The sequence below is a fragment of the Corvus moneduloides genome, chromosome 4 (assembly GCF_009650955.1).
Source record: "Corvus moneduloides isolate bCorMon1 chromosome 4, bCorMon1.pri, whole genome shotgun sequence".
In the NCBI taxonomy this organism is placed as follows: Eukaryota; Metazoa; Chordata; class Aves; order Passeriformes; family Corvidae; genus Corvus; species Corvus moneduloides.
The window spans coordinates 14520133-14536329 of NC_045479.1; the positions used below are offsets into that span (position 1 = coordinate 14520133).

Genomic DNA, 16197 nt, shown 5'->3' on the forward strand with positions numbered 1-16197 from the left:
GGATTCTGCCACTCCTGCTGGTCCTGGAGATTACACCTTTAGGAAGAAACAGCCAGGAAAAATAACCCAGCCAAGATAGAAGAGCAGGAATGAGTGTCACTCATAGCTCCAGGATGAGCCTGCAGCCAGCGGGAGAGAGACTACAATATAAGAAATCAGGGAAGCTGCAGGGGAAAGCAAAGGGTCAAGAAACAAAGGAGAGAGACAACTTCCTAGTGCCAGATTTCCAGTCACATACAACCTTTTTGATGTCATGTGCATAATGTCATATATATATAACCAGTGGCCAGGCAACATGGTTTAAACAATTCACATTGCATAGACAATATTGTGCAGCCTACCCAGTGGTCTCCCCAGGGCAAGTTGTTGCCTTTCAGGTGCTAAGACCTCCAAAACAACAGCTCAGAGGTGTTACACTCATGCAAATATTAAATGTTATTTTTCCTCCAGTCTGACTAACAGAAGAACAAACACCAGCAAAAGTGCTTTACTGAATCCCTTTATTGACTTCTGTGCATGTATTATAAAGATGGGGTACATTACCAACAGCAGCAACAGCTAAAGTACAGATAAGTTTGGATACAAGGAATATTTTAGAAATATTTGCTGTACAGACTCCTCCTACTCAGAGTCTGCAAATCCTCTGCAGCCTGCCTCAAAGAAGTTATAATGGATAAGATCCAAAAATAATATAAAAACAGACAATAAGCTCATAATTACAAACGAATGCATTTGGACTTCAAGTGCTTCAGTTCCAGTTTTAACTGAAGCTGTGGCACATGGGACCAAAAAAACCCAAACAAATACAAAAATTAATTACTGCCCCAAGACAGAAACAATATATTGTGAGATGCTCTTCTGGACAAGTGGAACAGAATAATGTAATTCAAGCCAATGAGGAGATGAAACTGAGACTTCTCTACTAGCAACATTTAGTTTCTTGAACCTCCAATATCCCTTTCATACAAATCCAATTAACAGCTGTCAGAAGAAAAATAATCAAGTCCAAGCCTAGGCTTTATAAAAAAGCTCAGTGCAACCTTTCACATTCCCTCTTTTGTCCATGAGTTTTTGCACTTGAATATAATGCAATCTAAAAGATTATCTGTATTGCAAATCAGTGCAGAATCAAGTCAGATGTGAATTAAAAGTATGTCCCCACCTGGTCATTTTTGTTGTCTAAACAAGGCCCAAATCCACCTTTTGATGCAGGAGCTTGAGCCCATGTCTTGATACATGCACTGATATAGTTGGATGGTTGCTGGTATTACAGGATTAAGAAAATTCCAAATAAAATTAATATATGTCTTGTCCAGGTATGGAGAGGTTAGAGGTTTAACAGAGATCTGGGGTGACATAACGGAAGAGTGATCAGACTTGATGGCATGTCTTCGTTTTGTCTCTTCAGCCAAAATAATGTAAAATAAAACAAGCACTATGTCCCGTTTTGTTGAAGAAGCAGAACTTTCCTGTGCTGACTTATCTGGAAATAAAAGAGACAAAAGCTGTGACAATTAGAGTATCTCACTGAAGCTCAACCTGCTGTGAGTGTTATCCTGGCTGCCTAAAAATCCCAGCCTGAACAACACAGCCTTCGGTTTGGCAGCTTCCTTGCACCTCCTGTGCTAAATGCCAAGGAATTGTATGGAAATCCAGCAGGGCTGGGAAGGGCTTACCGTGTGTGTCAGCAGGGTTCCTCAGCGGCTGTAACATTTCACCACCAGCAGGATGACCGTGAGGAGCAGAACCACTGCCGAGAAGAGCAGGGCGAAGACAACGTAGCACCAGGGCGAGTTCTCCAAGCAGGTCACTGCCAAAGGGACAAGGGACAGGAGTGTCACCGCGGGCAGAAGCAAGGCAGCTTTTGTTCTGAGTTATGGGAGTGTGAAAAATCATTGTCCCTAGCTAGGCCTGCAGATACAGCCTGCTACAGATACAGCACCTGAGTATCTGTACGGGTTTATACGTATACAAACCTGTGTGTGACTACGTGTGCACATAAAAACACACTTTCAGGGTCAGAAGAAACCAGTCCTGGATTCTATCCTCACAGCTGTTGAGAAGATACCTAAAAATACAATCTCTTACTTTCGGTGGCAGAGGACAGCTTTGCCAGCACTGCTGTGCCAGCATTTTGCCATGGGCACACACAGCACTGCCAGTGCTTCCCACTCTGGAATATACCCTGCCTTCTCCTTGGAAAATGGCTTGCAGTGGTTGTGCTGTCCTGTGCTAATTGTCTGAGGTTACACAACTGAAGACCTACAAGGCAAGCTTGAAGGTCCCATCCAGGCTTTAAAAAAAGATTTTATAGGTAATTTGAAATTGTAGAGACTCTTTCCAGATTACCATAATTTTTAAGCACAACACAGACACACTTGTTTAATTGGTCTTTAAATCCTTGCCTCCATCATTTTCTGCTCCAACTCTAATCCTGACTAGGATCACTGTGTTCATTTGATCCCCATTCCATAATACTTTCCATTTAAACTGCTCCCCAATTTAAACAAGAATCAGAACAAACATTCAGCTTCTGTGGTTTCAAAGAGGTTCCAGCAAAGAATGTGAAGGGGCAGAGGTCTCCTAGTAGCATTTATCCATATGTAGAGCATATATGGATTTTGATATTCCTTGAATAAAATTCTAAAAACCTGGACAGTGTAGCCAGAGTCAGAGAAAGGAAGGAGGCAAGTGAGGACTGGGATGTAAAAGGAGCCAAAAACCAGACAGGTCGATGGCCCTGTATCAAAACTGCATTACTGACAACACTTTCCACGCTGCAGTCCAAGCCTGGATTCATTGGGATGAAATCAGAGGGCATTTCAATGAAGCCAGTAAATTAGTTTTGTCTTTGTAACAGGGTCTCCACATGGCTCACTCCCTTATCTGCCTGACGGCCACTTTTATTCAGAAAAACTATCTGAAGTTTTCAGTTTCTTTTTCCTTGTTGTGAGGCCAAATTAAACCCCAATGGAAATGTTCGTTTGCATGAGCATTTCCCATAGCTAACATTTGTTTCCATATAGATCTTAATTGCTCTTATGCATCACAGGAGTGCAATATTCTCTTCTTCATTTTCACTCATACACAAGAGTCAGAACTCATATCCAATATATTATTTCACTTTGCAGAACAAAGTTTTCTTCCAGGGCTGATTACACGGTTTGAGACAGTTTAAAGTATCTTAAAATTTTAACTTAAGAAAAGATAGACACAATTTTTCTGGAATTGTCAAAAAGCTGTTCAAAATTTTTGTTTTCTGGCTATTACTTTCCAAAAGTAACTCAATTTTCTTTAAATAGTATTGCTGGCCTGTTCATTCACCCAAAATTCATTTGGAAGTGAAAAACAATACATGGAAATTGTTGCTAAAATGAACAGAAGAGTTTTCAAGTGCCTCCACTGCAAAATGAATTTTAAGCATGTTCTGAGCATCCCTCAGGAATGGGGAGCAGGGAAAAATGGATCGATATCCCCTGCAGCAGAGAGAAAGTAATGGTGTCCCATTCTCTGGAAAAATGTGATTTTTGGCTCTGAAATATAACGAGAAAATGTGACGTGTCCTGCAGTGTTGCAGTATCTGAATGTGTAATTTTGGGTGTGCTGTCAGGTCTGTCAGATCTCCATTTCACATTCACCTCAGCATATGTGACTGGATCGCCTGGAGGGACAAAAAGGGCTGAAATTACTAGAAGAGTTTGTGCAATAATTGTTCTGCTGCACAGTATTCCAAATAAATAAATAATATTAATTTATTAAATTTTAGAAAATTTTTAAAAATCCTTCTAGGTGACTCTCAGTTGCCATATACTGAACTCTATTATTAATTCTGGGTTTTTCTTGTCATTCCAGATCTTACACACACATTTATATATTCTGTCAATCTTTAAGCAGAAGTTAATCACTGGCAACTTCTTTTGGCTAAATTAATTTTTTTACTCTATTTACTCCTTAATAAACCACAATTATGGCTGTGACACTCATGGTCACAACCATTACAAAATGTACTTCATCCTGTGTTACAAGATTTTTGCGACCAACAGAGAGCATAAAAAGCGTTGTCAGGGTGGGCCTCCCCGAAGGTGAGGGATTGGCTGGAAAAATGCACTTTTCCTGCCTTGCCAGCCTCACTAATGAAGAGTTCCAGTCTGCTGGGCTGTCAGAAGTGCTTGATCATGGAAACAGGACAGGGAAAGGAATTTGCAACAGGATTTTGAGCAGCAACCCAGAAAGTGGGTGGTTTGGTGAGAGCAGCGCTCTGCTTATCTTTGGAGGCTTGTCTGTCATTACGCATGGATGCTTCCACTGGTCACGTCAGTAACAGCAGAGATCTCTTTCACTGCAAAACCAGCCCATTCTTTGGCTCTCAGTGGCCAGTGCTGGGTGCAAAGCCCAAGGAAGGCAAAGACAATGTTTAGGTACCTGACTCCTGTGATGTAGTTGAGCTGCATCCCATAGGAAGTGCTTTTAAATTCATATACATAAAGGTATGCCCAGAGGACATCTCACTGCCCAGGGGATTTCCACAGGGCCACTGGCCCAAACCAGCAATATTTTACACTCAGAAAAGCTCAGGGAAGAGGTACCAGTAGAAAAATGACTGCAGGTGTAATGGGGCAGTGGACTGCCCCGTGACACAGCTTATCATTCGTTTTGTGATATTAAATCCAGAGATGAACTCTCAGAGCAGGAGGGAGAGAGAAAGAGCTGAGAGACAGGACATGTGTCACTGACCCCTGCAGTTTTTGGTAGGTGTGGCAGCAGAAGGAAGGAAGGAAGGAGCTATATTTTTATATCAACTGCAACACACCGCCTTCAGGGTTGCCTGCTTTGCATGTTTTGCCGCATTCCCCACAAGCTTCTTTCAAAAAATTTGCTCACTGATAGTGTATGAAATCAGATTTTTTTTGCCTGAAGAAAATCAACCTCCTAAAGGTGCCAGAGCTGCTGAGATCTACCTTAGATTTACAAAAAATGTCGAATCCAACCCATATTCAGAACTAAGCATCTTTCTCAGGCAGCAGCCAAGAGGTCAGAACAATTTAACAGCACCTGGCAGAAGATGAGGGCTCAGTTTCCTGCACTTGTGCTCTCAAGTATGAAAGCAATGCAACAAACAAGGAAATCGAAGATGAAGATTGTAAGAATGTATAGATATGATTATATCTATGAGAACATGAACAAATATTTGTTATCTGGATAGGTGATTTTTTTTCTGCTGTATCTCACTAGGATACACTGGTGCTATTAATAAGTGCCAAATTCAAGATTGATTTAAAGTATTTCTTTGTGTAAGATATCACTACCAGCCTGTGGAAGTCCTTGTATTAGGATGCTATTTAAGTAAATCATTTACTGGGACACCAACACACCTTGGGGTACAAGATTCACAGAAGTGACAAAAATATAGATATTGCAGTTGAAAATATTTTTTTTCAAAAAGATTATGACAGGTTAAACACCATGCTGTAATACTCTAAAACATAAGAACAGCATTTTGTGTGAAATTTGGTTACTTATTTAGCCTCATAATTGGCCATTAAATTTTTTTAGCTTCTGAATTTCCAAGCACCTTATACTGGCAAATTTCAGAACTATGATCTTGGGTTAGGGGACTCTCAGAATAATTTATACAGCAATTTCTAAGCATGATTCACTGAAGTGAATTAAAAGCTGTGTGAAAGCACTTAAACCTGTAAGATATAACTGGAAATTTAAGGGACAGGTGAGGAAAAGGATAAAAATCAATGGAACAGACTTATGCTCTCAAAGTTTGAGACGTTTTCACAGTGAGTTGTACTGGGCATGAGGGTGCATCTCCAACAAATCCTTAGGGGATAGTTCTACACTGGAGTTCCAAGGATTGTCCTGGCAGTGCAGCTCTTCTGCAGAGAACTGATCACATAATTTAAGGGGCAAGCTGAGTTAACAATGAAAGACAAAGATTTCATACCTGTACAGGTGCTTTTCGTACTCTATTCCAAGGAGTGAATATACAAACTTAGTTTTTAAGAATAACTATTGCTTTGCTGGCATACTCAGGGCATATTTTTCTTTCCTATTGTAACCTCTGAATATTATAATTTAAAATAAATGTTCCAAGCTAAATCATCTTACAGCTAGCCAAGATCCGTTTTTTGATCAGAATTGAAAAAGTAAAACTTGATTCTTTTGGTTTAAAAACATAAATTTCCTACCTATAGCCATTAATCGCTACATTTTGCACTTTATTTTTTGAAAATAAATTTTTTAAGCAATGAAGTTTTATAGTTGAAGGCATCAGTAGGTCATACACAAATTGTAGGACTAACAGTTTTCAAAATTATAGAAACTTCTATTAAATCTTGACTTGTATTTTTCTCAAGCTAGAACTTTTAGAAGAGAGAGGGACAGAGACAGAGAAAGAGAGAGAGAAAGGGAGAAAGAAAAAAGAAAGAGAAGGAAAAACGAAAATGGAAACAGACCTATCACTTTAGAATTTAAAAATATTTCTGTTGTCTGAGAAAGTGAATCAAATTAAAATACAAAATATAAGTGGACTGCAGGAGAGAAAAGTCCATTCAGTGAACTTTAACTGTCAATGAGATTCCAATAATCTGTATAAAAATCTTCAATGTCTGAACATCAATGTGGTTCAGAAACTGCCTGTTTCAGCCATCTTACTGAAAGCCAGAATGGGGTTTTAAAGGTCAATCTTCACTTTTGCTAGAATTCAGTATTCATTCCGTCAATAAACATGAATTTGCCAAGCCAATACATATCTATAATAAACAGAGGTGGGTATTCATAGATATAAAAGGCTTTCAACATGACTTCAGCTGCTTGCAAATGATTTAAGAAAGAGTGAAAGTTTTAAGAGTGTGTCAATGAGCAAAGGAAAATAGGTAATATTAAGATGACCGCTTTTCTTACCTGTATCTGAAGCTTCTGAAATAAAATTCACTCTTTCCTTGTGTGATACCTCGGCATAGAGCACCTCACTGGCCATTTTGAAAAGTTGCTTTCAGCTCTCAGATCTGCCATCAAAATGGACTCACTGAAGAAAACACAGCCTCTATTTTGGACCTCCCCCCATCACACCACATGAGGTCAAAAGAAGTGTTTAGATGACTGCAAAATGAAAGGAAACTAGAAACCTTTTTTTTTCAAATGTAAATTCTCACCCTGTAGCTTTTGATAAACAATCCTTAATTCTTAGTGCCTTCTCTTGGTGTATGTTCTATTAAAAATGGAGATTTTGATCAGTTTTCTCATAAACTGTGACCTCCAGCCCACACAATTTTCATTTAGAACCTGAGCTGGCACCACACTTTGTCCATATTCTCCACAAACCAACTGCACATTAAAATGTATTTCAACAGAAAACTCAGTTCATGATTATTAGACTGCTCATTTTGTGATTATTAGATTGCTTTGGTTTGTGATTATCAGATCACTTCCCCCAAACTTCAATAGTTCAGAGTTGAAACCAGAAAGCAACGAAATAGAGAGGAACAGAAGAATATCTGATATTGCTGAAAAAACTAATTTAAATACTTTTGAAACAAATTTTTCTGCTTTTTAAAAAAAATTACTTCACACAGAATAAAACTAATTTTAAAAGTTGGGTTAAAAAATGTTACTATAAGGCCCATTTCCTTTTTTTTTTTTTTTTTTATTTTCCTTTCCATAGAAATTTCTAAATTTTGGGGGTTTTTTTCTAAATTTTTGGGGTTTCTGGTGACCTAGAATGATACTAAAGCTTTGAATTTTTTTCACAGAGGAACTTCTGCTCTTCAACCAGCTCTACACCACATGCTAATCCTCATATCCCTGGGGCACTATTGAGCTCAGAATTAAACCAGGGCTGAGTTTGACCTGTGATTCCTCTGCACGTTGATAATCAAATTTTCTCATTAAAGGCAGAAAATGTGGTTCTTTGGAGTTATCATGATGGTAAGTCAAGGAATGCAGTATTTTGTGCTCTTGGGACCAGCCATAGAAGAAGGATGAACACTTTGGCATTTTCAACTGAAAATTGAGATGTTTTGAGGCTGGGCCTTCACAATCCTGGTAACTAAAAGGCTCTGTATTAGACCCAGAATGGTTTGGGTTGGAAGGGACCATAAAGATCGCCCAGTTCCCACCCCGTGCCATGGGCAGGGACAGATTCCATCAGATCAAGCGACTCCAAACACCCTCCAGCCTGGCCTTGGACACTTCCAGGGATGGGGCAGCCACAGCTTCTCTGGGCAACCTGTGCCAGGGCCTCCCCACCCTCACAGGGAACCATTTCTTCCTCATATCCAATCTAAACCTGCTCTCTGTCAGTGTGAAGCCATTCCCCTTGTCCTGTCACTGCAGGCCCTTGCCAAGAGTCTCTCTCCATCTTTCCTGTGGGCTCCCTTCAGGCACTGCAAGGCCACAGTGAGGTCACCCCAAAGCCTTCTCTTCTCCAGGCTGAACAATCCCAGTTCCCTCAGCCTTTCCTCCCAGCAGAGCTGCTCCATCCCTCTGCTCCCCTTGGTGTCCCTGCTCTGGACTGGCTCCAGCAGCTCCCTGTCCTTCCTGTGCTGGATCCCAGGGCTGGATGCAGCCCTGCAGGGGGGGTCTCAGCAGAGCAGGGCAGAACCATAATGTCGTTTTCTTTCATGGAAAGGACAGCAGAGACAAAGTGATACTCTCCCTCTCTGGAAAAATGTGCTTTTTGGCCGCTGAAATGTAATGGGAAAATGTGAAGTGTCCCACAGTGCTGCAGTATCTGACTGACCTTTCAGGAGGAGGCGGGAGGACTGTGGAGGTACCAGCTGGAAAGCAGAATTTGTGAACACCTGAGATTCAAGCACCTAAGTGGGTGAGCAGAAGATCACAAGGTTAAAGCATTTCTGTGCAAAGCAGCATAGAATCAATCCCAGAATGGTTTGGGTTGGAAGAGACCTTAAAGACCATCTAATTCCAGTCCACTTCCAGCTCCAGCATCCTTCCCCTTCTAATCCCAGCATCCTCCCCTTCCCTTAGCATGCAGGTGATGGTTTGATGGAAAAAGACATTTCTTGCTTGAGTTTGCAGCCACCTTGTTCTGAGGAAGATTCTTTACTTTAACAAAACAGTCTGAGGAAGGGATTTGTATTAGTGCTTAGGCACTAAACGGTGTTCTCAGTGCCAGTGATGCAAAGCCAGACTAAATTTATTTATTGCAGCATCCAAAGCTTTTGGAAACACATGGGGAAAGGAGGAAAGAACCTCTGGAGGCTTGCTGTATTCCATCCTGTGTATTAATAATTGCACAGAATTGGAAAAATTATTTTGTCAGTGGAATTGAGGAGAGCATATAAAGTTGTACCTATCATTAGAAGGATATTTCAAGAATTTGGAAGAAGTTTTTCCCTCCTACATTAATCCTTTGCATGTGAATAACATGAAATAGTCACTAGATGTCTCTACTTCACCATTAAATACATCAGAATTTCTCCCATTTAAACAGATGAAAATTTGAAGTGCTTATGTAGCCTTTTTCTTCAAAAGTATGAGTTGTATAACACTGACCTGTTTGATTCTTTCAGTTCTGCAGATAAACCTGCTCTGTCCCAGCACCTAAAGCTCTGCTACAGCTCCCAGTTAAAGGAAATCCTCTGGCTTAGGCTAAAAAAACCCAACATTTTCCCTCCCTGAAATAGATAATAGCAGGTTGTTACTCCTGCACTGGGCAGAGTAGGAAGGGGAAAACCTTTCCTTACTTCATGGTTTTGAACTCTCCACTATGGAGAATAAAAATACAAGCACATTTATGTCTATAAATCTCCACGGATATAGGCCACTGTTTCACTTTAAGTTTTCTGCTTTTGAGCATAAACTGACAAGCTGACTAAAGCTGAACAAGCAGAATAAAAGCCACCGAGAATAATACCTAAAAAGTATTTTCTTTTTTTCCCCCTTTTTTTTTTCCTATTAAGCAATCTCTGTGAGGTGACAGATGCAAGCTTAGTATCCCTGGGTAAGAAATCCTGTATTTTCAGGAGGGTGGAGGCCTTCCTATCTGATAATTAACCACCTTTTCCCTTATATGTTTTCCTAGAAGAGGTATAGAAAAATACTGCAAATTCAAGAGTAGTGGATGCTGTACATTCAAGATTTCCTCTGATACCCTTATTTCAACTATTTGAAGATTTTCCTGAGTCTGAGCAGATCAATCTATAGTGTATATCATAAACAGCAATAATAACAAGGTGGGATGCTGGGTTGAAATTAATAATCATCTGTGTCTGCCAAAAAATAATGCAGTATTTTATGCACAGTGTTCAAAAAACGTTGATTTAAAAATTTTTATGATGCATTAAGATAAACTCAGAATGGTTGTGAAGCAGAAGTACTAGAAGCAGTGGTACTTCAGACATATTTCCTGTGAAAATAGGTTAATGAAATTTTGGGTGGACAAACTGGAAGTTCTAATACTGCAGGAAACATCATATTCTTGCAGGAAACATCATAGCACTTTGTTCTTTTTTTTTCCTTACTCCTATTCTTAATCCATGCTGTCCTAGTTTGAATATGGATTTTAAAAAGTAAACTACTGAATTCTGGTCTGTCCCTTGCACAGCTGACCTAAACTGTCATTTACAAGTTTATTTTTGATTGCATAATTGCATAATTCTGAACTAATATTATTTGCATATTAAGGAATGGAAAGATATATAAATTGTAATTCTACAAGGAATAAAGTCCCCTATTTTTTTTCAGGAGTTTTTCAGTCAATTAAAGCCTGACTGGCTCCGATAGCTCACAGGAGAGCACTCAGATAAGGGTGGCGGGTGTTCCATTAATGGCAGGAAACACTGGAGGTGAACCTGCTGAGAAAGTCCTGAATGTCTGATGCACTGATGCCAGCTTCACCCCCAGGAATTTCCACAGTCAATTGCACTCAGGTTATCCCTGCTTTCCACTGGTGCAGCTGAAATCAGAGCTCATGCTCTGCGTTTCAAGAGCTGTGCAGGTGGTTTATGACGTACATAAATAATTTATTTTGATGCAAACAGAATGCTAAGAGGAATGCAGTGAGTCTCAAAGACTTGCAGCGTGGAAACTCGCTCCCTGAGTTCCTGGGAAGAGGCTCTTTGAGAGAGGAGGAGGTGTAAGGCAGTTTGGGGCTTTTAGCTGTTGCACCTTGGATGTTCCCTCTGGGATTCTGAGACAAAAAGACAGTCAAGAACTGTCTTGAGTAAACTGCACTTAAGTACAACTACAGATCTTGGTTTGTGTTTGTCTGGGCCAAACTGAGCTATTTTCTGTTACCTTCCCCATGCTGGCATTTTTCAGGGATCATTTTTATTGTTACAAGAGAGGTTTCACTTGAGCTCAGAAGCTTTCAGGCAGCACAAGCAGCTGTTTGGCCATGAGTGATATTTGCACACACTCTCCTTCTGCTTGAAATTGCTGCTCAGGATCAGGTGCTGAGGACACAGAATGCCGTGCACAGAAAGCTACAAGGGGAGGGAGTTATGCAAGAGTGACTGATACAGCAGCAGTGACACACTGGCACAAGCCTGCTTTAAATAAACAACCATTGCAATAACCAAACATTCCTAAAGGGAGATGGGAAGTCACGTGTGTTGGGGTCTCTCCCCCGCCGTGTAGCCCTGGGAGAGGGGCCCTGAGGGCACAGACACGGGGTTTCCCTGCCCCTGCTCAGCCTCGTTCCCATTGGTTGGTTTGTGTTCCCTGCGCGGGCAGAAGGACCCTCGGGTCCCGTGACTGGGACAGTTCCTCCGCTGAGCCCCGGCCATGCGGCTGGAGAAATAAACATCTCTGAAACATCTAGCAAGAATCTGTCTGTCCATATATATTTCCTTTCCACGGGACTCCTGGTTTGATATATGCGTGTTGCAGGATCCCCACTGCAACATAGTGGTGGAGAATTGAGAGCAGAACGATCCCTGATCCCTAAGCGACTGATTTGTGTGAGTAAACCCTGGAAACTTTGGATTCCTCTTCTTGGTTTTGCTTTGCTATTCCGTATCTAAACTATGGAGGAACCGTGGGAAGACTCTTGGCTCTCAGAGCCGCATATGGACATTTATCTTAAACTTAAAATGATTCTTGAACAACGATTTGTAAATTTTAGCTTGATTCAAGCTCAGAAAGAACTGAAACACTTCCTGGCATGGTTGTTTAAGAACTTTTTCTATGTTTCTTGGGATTTAATTCTTACCAAGGGCTTTTGGAAAACTGTTTGGACACAGTTAATACTGGAGTCAAAATATATGCCGATGGAAGAATATTTTCGTGAATATTATTTAGTTACCGAGACTGTTGAGCAATGTCAGCTGTGTCCTGGCGAAGGGAAGCCTGGCACAGGGACCGTGCGGCCCAGGCCACGTGCGCCGAGCGCTCTGCGAGCAGCAGCGAGGCAGTTCCCGCGCGCGGGCGGAGCCACGCGAGCCGCAGTGTCGGCGGCGGAGCGAGGCGCGGCGGGACCCGGCGGTGCCCGCCCGGTCCTGTGCAGCGCGTGGTGGAGCGAGCCCCGGGAACGCCCGACCGAGAGGGGCGGCGCGCGGGCGGCAGCTGGCGGCAGCAGCGGTGGAACGGAGCCGCGCCCAGCCGAGACACGCGCTGGAGCAGGGCGCGGGGGGGTCGTCGCTCGGGGGCCCGGCCGAGACGTGGATGCAGCGCCCGGCATTGGCAGCGAAGCTGCGACCAGAGGAGGCGACGCACGGAGAACTGAGCGGTGCGGCCCGGCCCGGCCCACGCAGCCCCGAACGCGACGCCGGGAAGAGCGCGCAGGCACCAGCAGCCCCGACAATTCCAACACGGGAGCGACCGAAAGAGAGAGCAAAGACGCAGCGAGACAGAAAACAGCAGCCACTCGGAAAAAGGAAAAGATCATAGAAACTAAGATCTTAGGGATAGTAAAATGGTATAATGTTAAGCAAAATTATGGTTTTATAACAAGGTGTGACAACCAGCAAGACATATTTGTGCATAGAACTGCTATTAAAAAGAATAACCCTGAAAAATACATCCCAAGCTTGGGAGATGGAGAGGTGGTGCAATTCAAAATTATACGAGGTAGAAAAGGGTTACAAGCATCGCAGGTCACTGGGCCTGATGGTGTTCCTGTAAAAGGCAGTATATATGCAAAAAATCGTAGTCATGTTAGACAGTATCTCCATTGTAAGTCCCCCCTACAGTCTCCCTTTCCTAATCCCACCTTTCCCTTTTACCCTATGTCCTATTACCCCCAGTGTATTCCCAATCCGTTTTTTCATCCATGGTTTCCCTCACAAAACCATGCTTTTGCCAATTGTTTCCCCAAAAATCCCTTTCCAATGCCGAGTGGGGGATGAAAAAGGGGAGGGAAGAAGTTAAACCCTCTCCTGCCTCAGTTTCCCCACAAAGCATGCTCAGAGAATTCTGTCTCCCTTCTGTCAGCCCTAAGATGTTCCAGAGAATCTGTTTGGACATTTAAAGACTCAGGAGGGTGGCTTGTTTTGTTCTGAAACTGTTCTTGTTATGTTTATCCAGTTGTTTTCATTCTCCTTTTATTAAAATAAAACGGGTGAGGTGTTGGGGTCTCTCCCCCGCCATGTAGCCCTGGGAGAGGGGCCCTGAGGGCACAGACACGGGGCTTCCCTGCCCCTGCTCAGCCTCGTTCCCATTGGTTGGTTTGTGTTCCCTGCGCGGGCAGAAGGACCCTTGGTCCCGTGACTGGGACAGTTCCTCCGCTGAGCCCCGGCCATGCGGCTGGAGAAATAAACATCTCTGAAACATCTAGCAAGAATCTGTCTGTCCATATATATTTCCTTTCCACGGGACTCCTGGTTTGATATATGCGTGTTGCAGGATCCCCACTGCAACACACGTGTGATTCCTTGAAGTCCAGCAGAATTGTCATTTTTCTTGTAAGTTGCGTAAGAACTCAAACAGACCCCTTCGTTCTTGCAAATACCCCATTGCAGCTATTTTCCAGCCATGCAAGGTAAACCTAAAAAATAGAACTCACTCCTGAGAGATATCAATCTCAAAGCCCACAGTCATTCAAATTACGTCTTCAGTTGCCAGTTATTTCTATTCACAGGTCGCTGGATGCAGGAACCCAGAGTGCTGAGAATATTTCTCTGCCTGTTTTTAAGGGTTCTTACCCCCCTGAACAACACTGTTTTAGCTTCAAACCTTGGAAAAAATTACCAACAGTCAGACAAGAACTATAAAATACAGTGGTGTGAATTAGGTGATAGACTACTATGTAAGATTGTCACAGGGTGAAAATTTAGAGGTTTTGGGCTTCTCTTTGTAGTACATAGATAAGAGTAAAAAATATCAAAATGGAGGATTGTTGTTGTTCTCTAAACCTTCTTCTCCTTCTTCTACTACTCCATGTTCTGCAGTAAAAGTAGTTTGGAATGACTGGATAGAAAATTCCGCAGTTCCTAGTCGTGTGACTGAATAATTGGTAGGAAAGTGAAAATAATGTACGTTTTTAGTAACTATTGGTTAAAATATCTTTAAAAGGCTGTATAATCTTGATAATTAGCTCTCACTCCTACTTTTCTTCCTTCTATGCTGTACCTGGGTCACACTAGTGGCTCTGTTCCTCTGATAAGACTTAATAAACAACCATCTGGAAGCGTTGAAACTCAAGGAAAAGTCTCAGTTTATCTTTGAAACTCCTTGCAAGGACTTTCAGCAAATTCTCTCCCATCAGGAGGGACTTGATTTATGGCATGGTTCAGTGTCAGCTGGACATAATCCTGTTCCTGCTGGCACTAACTGAAAACTCTCTAAAAGTTTGGTTCTAGAGATCTACTGTGTCCAGAGGTTTTAGGGTGCAGAAACTGCAGTGAATGCTGCCCATGACCTCTGAGGTTTTGATGTTCTCAAACCCAGAAGGGTGAACCTCACAACCCTCCTGACCAGGTAGGTCTCCGGGACTCCCAGCCCCTCATTCACGGAGGGGAAGGGGAGGTGGTGAGGTAGAAGCTGTCTCATGGGTATCACCTCAGCAGCCGGGCTGCCCCATGGCAGAACACACTGATGGTGGCTGCTGCGGCAGGGCTCTGACATAAGCAGCAGCTTTTTTCCCCCCTGTGTCAGGGCAATTTGCACCAACACATTCCTTCCTTCCCCTGTTAACCCCAACACCCCTGAGGATTCCTGGAGGATCCGCTGGCAATCCCCCAGGGTGTTGGGGGGTCATATAACAGTGCAGGAACAAATACAGTGAGAACTGTGCCTGGGGTCTCACATTCCAACTTCCTATCCCCTTTGTAGGGATTCCTCCTGCAACAAAGAGAGCACCAACTGGAAATAAATGGCAAGTTAAAGAACTTGTGCTGACTGTGACACAGAAGGTGCTGCAAATGGAAAGTCTGAGTATAGAGAAGAGGTGGGTATTTATCAAGACTAGAGACACTTTTATCTCCACTCTCAAGGCTTCCCCTCTGACTTTGTACCAATGGATGTGCCATCCAGCCTTGATATAGCTGGAAGACCATGGATGAGACAGGCAGGGCTCACCTCAGCCCTGGCAAGGAGATAAGAGAAGCTGCCCATGTGTAGAAGTTATCTCCACTTCCTGCAGCAACCATTTTCCTATTACTCGGAGGCTTAAAGGTTGCTGAAAGCACAGTACCATTTGCTGGTGGCTCAAATCAGGCCATCCAAGAGCTTCCTCACACTCTATTTGCATTCTTTTTCTTAAAATCATCCACGAATAAGAGGTGTCTGCAGAATGGGGACCTATTTCCCAGGAAGAGAGCTTTACAAGGAGGTACTTAGGAAATGAGCCTGTGTGCAGCTTTGGGGATCTGCACAGGACATGGACCTGTGGGGGTGGGTCTGGAGGAGGTCACGGAGATGCTCTGAGGACTGGAGCATCTCTTCTACAAGGACAGGCTGAGACAACTGGGGCTGTTCAGCCTGGAAAAGAGAAGGTGTGGAGACCTCAGAGCTGGACACCTTCCAGTGCCTGAAGGAGGCCTACAAGAAAGCTGGAGAGGGAAAGTTAGTGACAGGACAAGGGGAATGGCTTTTAACTGAAGGAGGGTATATTTAGGTTGAATATTAGGAAGAAATTCTTCCCTGTGAGGGGGGGGAGGCCCTGGCACAGGTTGCCCAGAGAAGCTGTGGCTGCCCCATCCCTGGCAGTGTCCAAGGCCAGGTTGGGTGGAGCTTGGAACAGCCTGGGACAGTGGAAGGTGCCCCTGCCCATGGAAGGGGGGGTGG

General features: G+C 42.9%; 2 long non-coding RNA genes across 2 annotated transcripts; both read right to left on the reverse strand.

Annotated features, from left to right (window-relative positions):
• Nucleotides 1-483: 483 nt before the first annotated feature.
• Nucleotides 484-1807, reverse strand: LOC116443395. Its single transcript, XR_004239861.1, has 2 exons — nt 1677-1807; nt 484-1483 (listed from the first exon to the last, which is right to left on the reverse strand). It is a non-coding gene; the product is annotated as an uncharacterized LOC116443395 (long non-coding RNA).
• A 1790-nt stretch (nt 1808-3597) lies between these two features.
• On the reverse strand, nt 3598-7042 carry LOC116443394. The gene is made up of 2 exons (XR_004239860.1): nt 6913-7042; nt 3598-3661 (listed from the first exon to the last, which is right to left on the reverse strand). It is a non-coding gene; the product is annotated as an uncharacterized LOC116443394 (long non-coding RNA).
• Nucleotides 7043-16197: the final 9155 nt, after the last annotated feature.